The sequence below is a fragment of the Mus pahari genome, chromosome 23 (assembly GCF_900095145.1).
Source record: "Mus pahari chromosome 23, PAHARI_EIJ_v1.1, whole genome shotgun sequence".
NCBI lineage: Eukaryota > Metazoa > Chordata > Mammalia > Rodentia > Muridae > Mus > Mus pahari.
In genome coordinates this window covers 41,559,593-41,567,982 of record NC_034612.1, presented here as the reverse complement: position 1 = coordinate 41,567,982, position 8,390 = coordinate 41,559,593, and the positions used below count along the sequence as shown (strand labels likewise).

The 8,390-nt window shown below is 40.9% G+C and overlaps 1 long non-coding RNA gene across 1 annotated transcript in view; it reads right to left on the bottom strand.

Annotated features, from left to right (window-relative positions):
- The window catches only part of LOC110313231, a 44,806-nt gene that overhangs the window by 4,554 nt on the left and 31,862 nt on the right, over positions 1-8,390 (bottom strand). Inside the window, exon 3 of the long non-coding RNA XR_002380090.1 lies at positions 869-1,062. This is a non-coding gene — a long non-coding RNA (uncharacterized LOC110313231). The remainder of the gene's footprint in view (positions 1-868; positions 1,063-8,390) is intronic.

The window sequence follows — 8,390 nt, the reverse complement described above, 5'->3', positions numbered from 1 at the left end:
GAGAGAGAGAGAGAGAGAGAGAGAGAGAGAGAGAGAAGGTTTCTTTCCCTACCTACCACAAACAAAATGAACCAAAGAATTCTGTAGTGTGTGTGTGTGTGTGTGTGTGTGTGTGTGTGTGTGTGTGTCAGGGGTATTTGTGAACTATATAAAACATCTTTTGGGGTTTTTTGGGTTTTGCTTTTTGCTTTTTACTTTTTGTTTTTTTACCCTTATTGAAGCAAGATTGAGGTCTGTCCCAGCCAAAAGGCCCTGACTTCTAGCAGGCTGTTGAACACAACTGTGTGGCTGGAGGGGACCAGCATAGAGATAGACTGCCACCCCCTTTATTTCCTTTAGTGATTCCTAATTCATTAATGCCTTCATTTGCATGGGCTACTTAGAGGCTATTTGTATTCTAATTATAGGCTACTTGAATATTACATTTGGATTCTAATTACAGGGCTTATGGAAAGCTCATTTATTTCCAAGGGGTAGATTGCAGTTGAAGGAAAAAGAAATGTGTGGGCTATTCAGGAGCTCTGGGCACTGGAGAGGCCCAGAGTTTAGACATCAGGATGAGAAATTATTCCAAACTCAAAAAAACACCGACCCTCTTGGACCAGTCAGGAGAAAGCTAGGCATAAGCATGTGACAGGGCATCCCTTTCATCACCATTGAAAATAATAGCATAATAGATTATACAATAAGAAAACCAGCAACAGGGTACACTGCTCATTGGCCCTCACTCTCCCAAAACAAGGCTCTCAGGTACTTTATTGTATGCAAAAGGGGAAAAGGACACTCACATATTAATGTTTTCAGGATAAAGAATTCAGGAGTCTTTATTTTATTTGAAGATTTATTTTTAGGAGTCTAGGATTATTACCTGCATGTATGTATATGAACCACATGTGTTCAGTGCCCACAGAGGCCAGAAGAAGATACCATATCCTCCTAAAAATCAGAATTACATATGGTTGTGAGCCACCATGTAGTGCTGGGAATCAAACCCTGGTCTTCTGCAATTGCTGAGCCATCTCTCCAATGCCCAGAACAGAATCTTTTAAAGATAGCTATTTCCTGAAAAGACAATGGTTTAGAAATAGTTCATGCAATTCGGGAAATACCTATTGACAACAATGAGAAAACGTCTGTGTATTTGTGGAGTAGTAGCCTCTACCATTGGATGGTTCAGACATATTTTAGCTGTGAGATCACTAGTGTTGTGTAAGTCTAGAATCATGGGGTGGTTTGTTTTGTCAAGGTGTTCTGACAGGTCCTTGGCAAAACATTTCAGATGCTCTGGGTTGACGCCTCTTAGAATGCTTAGCTTAGAGGATAAGTCAGGTTGCAGCATGAATAAAATATATTTGAAGTCTTTCCAATATAGGCAAGAGGGAAATGAGGTTATTCGAACAGTTCGTGTCTTTTCAATTCATTAAAATCAAACTTTGATAATCAATTGTAGTTTTGTCCTCTAGCAGACAGAAGAGTCCTGTTTAGACCTTTCTGAAGAACCCATTTAACCGAAAGATGCAAACGGATGTGATCTTGTCTTGTCTAGGTCGTTCTGAAAATACTAAGCCCAGAGTTCAGAAAGGGAGTCCAAGAAGTGGGTGGGGGCAGGAAAGCCTGCTCATTCAGGCTAAGGAGTAAAGCTGGGGTTCCTCGCAATTTAGCCACCCCCCTGTGCTCTCTGAAGCCCAGATAAAAATCCTCTACTCCACACTTGGCTTTCACATAAAGTTATTTGAAGAGTGAAGCATAGAACCAGCCTGGAAAGAATTATTCAAGAATGCCCACCCTTTTGAGACTCTTAATATGTTATCCTTAATTATGCCAATCATTTGTGAGGACCCAATGAAGACACTGCAAACATTGAGCCATGAGGATATTCATCATAAAATGGACTCTTAAGTTCATTCTCTCCCACACAGTTTAACATCTACTAAACCAGATAATGCCCAAGTAGTATATATGAAGAAAATTATATATATATATATATATATATATATATATATATATATACTAGTAGCCATTGTTTCTTTATGTTGGGCATCTGGAGTTTTTCTTATGAACAAGATGATCTGAAGGGTGATCTGTAATACTGTTTATAAGAATCTGATGTAAATATCTCAGTATCATTAAATTGGAGAATATGATACAATGAAATGAAGCCTTTGTAAACACCATTTGGCAGTATTTGAGAGGGAAAAGAAAATCAGAAGGTAAGGGCTTTCTAAATACATAGAAAGGGCATAATGCTACACATTGCATGGTAGAGTAACAGAGCTGACTTTATCCACCACCGTTCATCACTGATGTTATTTACCATGCGTGCATACCTCCTATAGAAATAAGATGAATTGTTGTGGGCTCTCAGGGTGACTCCATTGCACAATGTGAAAAATCACAGCTTGATGTGGTGGCACGTTTGCCCTTTTGAAATGACAGACTTGACATTTCCCAGAAATAATGCTGTTTTTATTCAGGCTTAGGGTTTTGTCAATCATTAATGATTGTGCAATGAATAGTTGATATGTGTTGTAAACGAAATTACATCTTTCTCATTTACTCTGTAATAAAAATGAAAAAAATTAAAATAGTGTACCTAGTAGCCCAGGGACCCAACCTTAGAAAAACAGCCAAACCTGTTCCTTGGAATAGGGGGCTGATGGAGTCACCTCTAAAATAAACTTTTCCCTATCAGAGTATGACTTACGAAGAAGTTCAGAAAGTTAATAAATACTGTTAAATAGAAATAATAAAATTAATGATAATCTTGCCAAAATATTTTCCCTACAAAAACAACCCCTTGATCCTTCCTTGGTTGTAATACATTTTCAGCATTTTGATAACATATTTCTATTTTGGAGCAAACTTTCTCCTTACATAGGTCCAAACATAAAGACATTCAGGTTAAATATAGGCACCGTGGAGTGGATACTAGTCTACTAATGGTTTTCTGAATATGATGTGTGGTTACATTGTAACTTATATCAAAATATGATTCTGTAATTCTGTAAACTGGCACACAAAGTTCTATGTTATGTAGTCTGGTCAAAGTAGGACTAACCATCAGTGGCCAGTGGGCTCAATAAGACAGGAATTATCCAGAGAGGCAAGATTGGTCTGGTGGACTAGCCCAGCCTCTCCCGCTCACAGCATTCTTTGGCTGCAAGTGATTTGCCCTCAGTGTGTTGGTAGAATCTATTAGCTACAGCCTGGCAGTCATCTGTCCACCTGGACTCCTGCATGGTGTTTGCTAAATGAAGCTGGCGAATTCAAAGCAGGGTCCATTATAATGACAAAGCTAGTTTCCTTCACAGCACCATAATCAGAAATGTTTATTGTGATCATTACCTAATAAGAGCTGGTTTAACTTTTTACAACAGGAAGATTGTCTTTTGATTTCAAAACTAATCAAAGTGTGTTGCCATGGCAACGTCTCTCTCCGCTTTTGTACCTCTAATTTTTACTCCTAATTACTTGTATGCGTCCGCCAGACAGCACGTGAATATTTTAACGTGGTCTCTTGCTGTGCCGTTTTGAATAAAGGGAATGTTCATATTTATACAGACATCTGAGGAAATTGATCTCTAAAACAGCAGTTCACTCTACTTTGCTGATCTAAACTTTAATCAAAATGTAACATAAAATTATCATAGATTTAAAGAGTTTACTTTTATTTTTAGGTGTGTGTGTGTGTGTGTGTGTGTGTGTGTCTGTGTGTGTGCATGTGCGCGTGCTTGCGCGCACTTAGAAGTGGAGTTGTCCAGTGAGGCTGGAAAGGGGTGTCAGATCCCCTGGAATTGGAGTTATCGGGGGTTGTGAACCACCCAAAATGGGTGCTGGGAACCAAACCACTGAGCTACCTTTCCAGGTCCCAGAAGATTTAATTTAAATAAATCATAAATATTGCAGGTTTAGTCCCCCATGTCAGCATTTTTTAGCCCAAAGCTGGTGTTGAATCCACGCATCTCGTTCAGTGAGGTATGAGAGTCAACACTATGCTCTGAAAACATTATTGCTACCATTCATCAGCAGCAGGATGCTTTCACATGCTACCCACAACCCACCAGAGTAAGGATACAGAGAGGGAAGTCTAAATGCTTTCAGAGAAGCAAGATGAAACCACACTTGAAATGACCTCCTTGATATTTTTGAGCACTTGAGATAATTGTAGCTTGAATTCAGCACAGCACCTGATTGTTTTGAGCCCCTGATACATGGTTTTAGATGGCATTGCCTTAGAAAGAGAGTGATGCATTTGGGAAGATCATTAGGTATACTTGTAAAGAAGGAGACCAGCAACAGAAGGAAGTGGGAACAAAGGGTGATGGGGAAGGGACTATACCCAAGTGCATGTAACTACATGGGAAAATCGTACATGTAACTACATGGGAAAATCACAGTGAAACACATCAGTATTAAGAGCTTCTATGGTATATGCAAATCAAAGACAGGCATTGATGCTAACCAAGAGAGAGACTAAGAAGTCTTGTTCTGAGCCGGGCGTGGTGGCACACACCTTTAATCCCAGCACTCAGGAGGCAGAGGCAGGTGGATTTCTGAGTTCAAGGCCAGCCTGGCCTACAAAGAGAGTTCCAGGACAGCCAGGGCTATACAGAGAAACCTTGTCTTGAAAAACCAACCAAACAAACAAACAAAAAGAAGTCTTGTTCTCTCTGTGTGTATACATGTATGCACATGTATGTGTACAATTGTACATGTGTGTCTACAAGTATGTACATGTGTGTATGCATGCAGAGGTCAGAGATTGATTATCAGTCTATTCCTCAATCATTTTCCACCTCACCATCATCATCATCATCATCATCATCATCATCATCATCATCAGACATTCTCTCACTAATTGTGGAGTTCACCAATTTGTCTAGAGTGACATGATGAGGGGAGCTGAAGGAAGACTAAGATGTACAGTTCAGAGGGTCTCAGTCAGAATATGTGGGAAGGAATCTGGCTTCAGCAGGTGACCTGGGGAGGAGGGCGGACAAGCAACATTACCATAGACATTGTTCTATACGAGTACTTCCCTAGGTCTCTAGGGTCAGGCTGAAATGTTCCTGACAGATAGATGCTTCTGCATCTTGGAATGTAGCTGTTAGACCTTTGTGGGTGAGGCACAGAAGCAGCAACTGGAAAGGGGTTGGTCTGAGCCCAGCAGCAGCCGGCCAGCTCAAAACAAGATTGGCAAAGTAATAAGCCTTAAAGGAAATCTTTCTGAGGGTGCTGGCTACAAGATCAGGAGCGTGGGAAGGAAACACTAGAATTTAACCAAAAGAAGTTCTCGGGGGTGGGGGTGGAGACTCGTTAAAATGGACAGAGGGTTAGGAATGTTTGAGGGTGCAAAGCAGTGGGAAGAGCTGGGACTCTGTGGCTAATGAGCCTAGGGCAGAGGGGCCAGTTGCAGTCAGCATCAGCAGATGCTTTGCTGGGTAGCTCTGAGTCACTTCATTTCCCTACTCCTCTGGTACCTTGTCTTTAAAGCAAACTGCTCAAATTTACCCCATGCAGCAGTTTTGAGAGCCAGGGAGTGAACGCAAGCTTATAAAGATATACAAAATATACAAGAAATTATATAAATGAGAGACAATGGTAAGGACGGTTGGACATCCTATGCAAGCTATATAGGGTTCAATAGCAGGCTTTCATTTGCCTCTGACATCATTTGCCTCTGACATCATTTGCCTCTGACATCATTTGCCTCTGACATCACTTGCCTCTGACACCATTTGCCTCTGACATCACTTACCTCTGACATCATCTGCCTCTGACATGCATTTTGTTTCTTTTAGGCCCATAAACCTAATAATAGCAAGTTTGAATTACATATCTAAAAGATACTGCAAACCTTCAGAGGTGGTTGGCACATTAGAAGGAAATTAGAGATTTACAACTCCTGATAGTGTTTCTGATAGAGTGAAGCCAGGGCAAGAGGCAATGAGACTTTACTGGATGTTCTGCTCAGGAAAGCCTTGGCTCTTGAGAATCTTAAAAAAATGGCATTTAAATTCATCACTACTTCTTTTTTGCTTGAAACTCTTACCCATCTAAAGGGGTCAACTTATAGAATACATGTTTATGTCAAAGAATGTCATTCCTTGCTACCCATAAACCTCACCTGTATCATTTTAAAAATTGGTTGCCTGGAAACTATGGTGTCTTGTTAAAACACATATTAATATTAAAGTTTCTTGCCCAGGAATTCTAAAAGTCCCGCCTCTCTCTCCCTGCCCAGCCATTGGCTGCTGGCAACTTTATTTCCCAATCAGAGCCAACTGGGCGCGGGGACCCTTAGCACAGACATGTGAGTTCCCGTATGATTTCAGGAGCTGAATTAACACAAATAGCATTAAAACCAAGCTACAACATTAACTATTTATTTATTCATTCATTTATTTATTTATTTATTTATTTATTGTGTGTCTAAGCATGTGTGTGGTACGTGTGTGGTATGTTATGGTGGTGTGTGTGTATTGGCATGTGTGCTGTGAGTGTAGTATGTTTGTGTATATGTGTCTGCGGTGTGTGTATGTATGAGAATTCTTGTATAAATGTGTGCTTGTTGTATGTATGTGTATGGTATGTGGGGGGAGTAGTATGGGTGTGGTATGTGATATGTGCATGTGTGTGTGTACATGTATGTAAGCATGTATGGTATGGTGTAGTATGTGATATGTATATGTGTAGTATGTGTCGGTGTGGTATGTGTAAATGTGTGTGGTGTGTTTCTGTGCTGTGTGTGCTATGTTTGTGTGTATCTGTATCTGTGATATGTTTATTGTAGTGTGTATATGTGGTATGGTGTGTTTGTGTGTTTTGTGTGCGGTATGTTTGTATGTCTATGTGTCTGTGGTATGTGTGTATGATACGTTTGTGTACATATGTGTGTGTTGTATGTGTATGGTATATGATATGTGTGTGGTATGTTGTGGTATGTGTGTGTGTGGTGTGTTTTTGTGCTGAGTATGTAGTATGTTTGTGTGCATATGTGTCTGTGGTGTGTGTGTGGTATATGTAATTGTGTACATGTGTGTCTGTTATGTGTGTATGTGGTATGTGTGGTGTGTGTTTGTGTTATGAATGTGTGGTATCTGTGGTATGTTACCGTATGTAATATGTGTGTGGCATGTGAGTGTGTGGTATGTATAAGTGTGTATAATGTGTTTCTGTACTATGTATGTGGTATGTTTGTATCTGCAGTGTGTGTAGTACATATGTGCATATGTGGTATGTGTGTTATATGTGTGTGTAATATGTATGTGAGTGTGGTGTGGATGTGCTATGTATATATGTGGTGTGTGTATGATATCTGTGTATGATATGCATGTGCATGTGCCTTGTGTGTTGCATGTGTTTGGGCCCATGTGCACGCACACAGAGGCCAAAGCAAACAATTGGCTGTTGTCCTCAGTCCTTCTTCTATTTACTTTTGTGAGACAGGGTCTCACACTGAACCTCTCTGGTCAGCAAACTCCCAGGCTCTTCCATGTTTCCCCAGTGCTTGGAAGAAAGGTCTGTGCCACCTTGCCAGGCTCATTGTGTGGATGCTGGGGATATAAACTCAGGGCTCCATGCTTGTGCAGCAAACATTTTACCCACAGAGCCACATCACCAGGCCTATGAGCCATTATTAAAATGCAAATATGTTCATAACCAACCAACAAACTGATATCATCTCTTACAGACAAAGCTGGAATATCTGTTCTGTTTGGCTCTGCTGTTTTTATTTCTAAACAAGATACTGTACAATGTGGTACTCTTGCTTTAGTTTCAGTGGGGTTTCCACCCAGACTCTCCGCTGTGGAGATTTGTGTGGTGGAGAGGTAAGGATTGGCTAGATGTATCTTCTTGTCTTCCCAGTTTCAGTTCCACAAAAATGCTTGGTTTCTCTAACATGCCACTTCTTCATAATCTGTATTGTGTTCATTGAAGTCAGAGGTGGTTCTGAAATTCATGAATCCGAATGCCCTGAATGAAGCCACATGGGTCACACTCTAGTTCTGATTGGAACAGGTTCATCGCAACATAATCCTGAGAGGAAGAGGAGAGGCTAGCTCATGCCTCAGAGCTCATCTTGAAGTCCGAAGTCGCTCAGGAGGGCTTGCTTTGAGCTAGAAAGGAAAATGGCTTAAGAGGAAAGTGACTTGACTGGTTATGAATACATCAGTTACCGTGAATAATTAATTAATTCCTCCCCTCTCCTACCTGTGATTGTTAGATGAGACGATAGAGATCACGCCAAGCCAACACAGGTCTCATGTGAGAGGCCTTTACTGACTTAGGCACCTCTGAAAGGGGCATGAAAAGAAGTGAGGGAGAGGGAGGAGGAGGGGAGGGAAGGGGAGGGGAGGGGAGGAGAGGGGGAGGGACTAGGGGAGGGG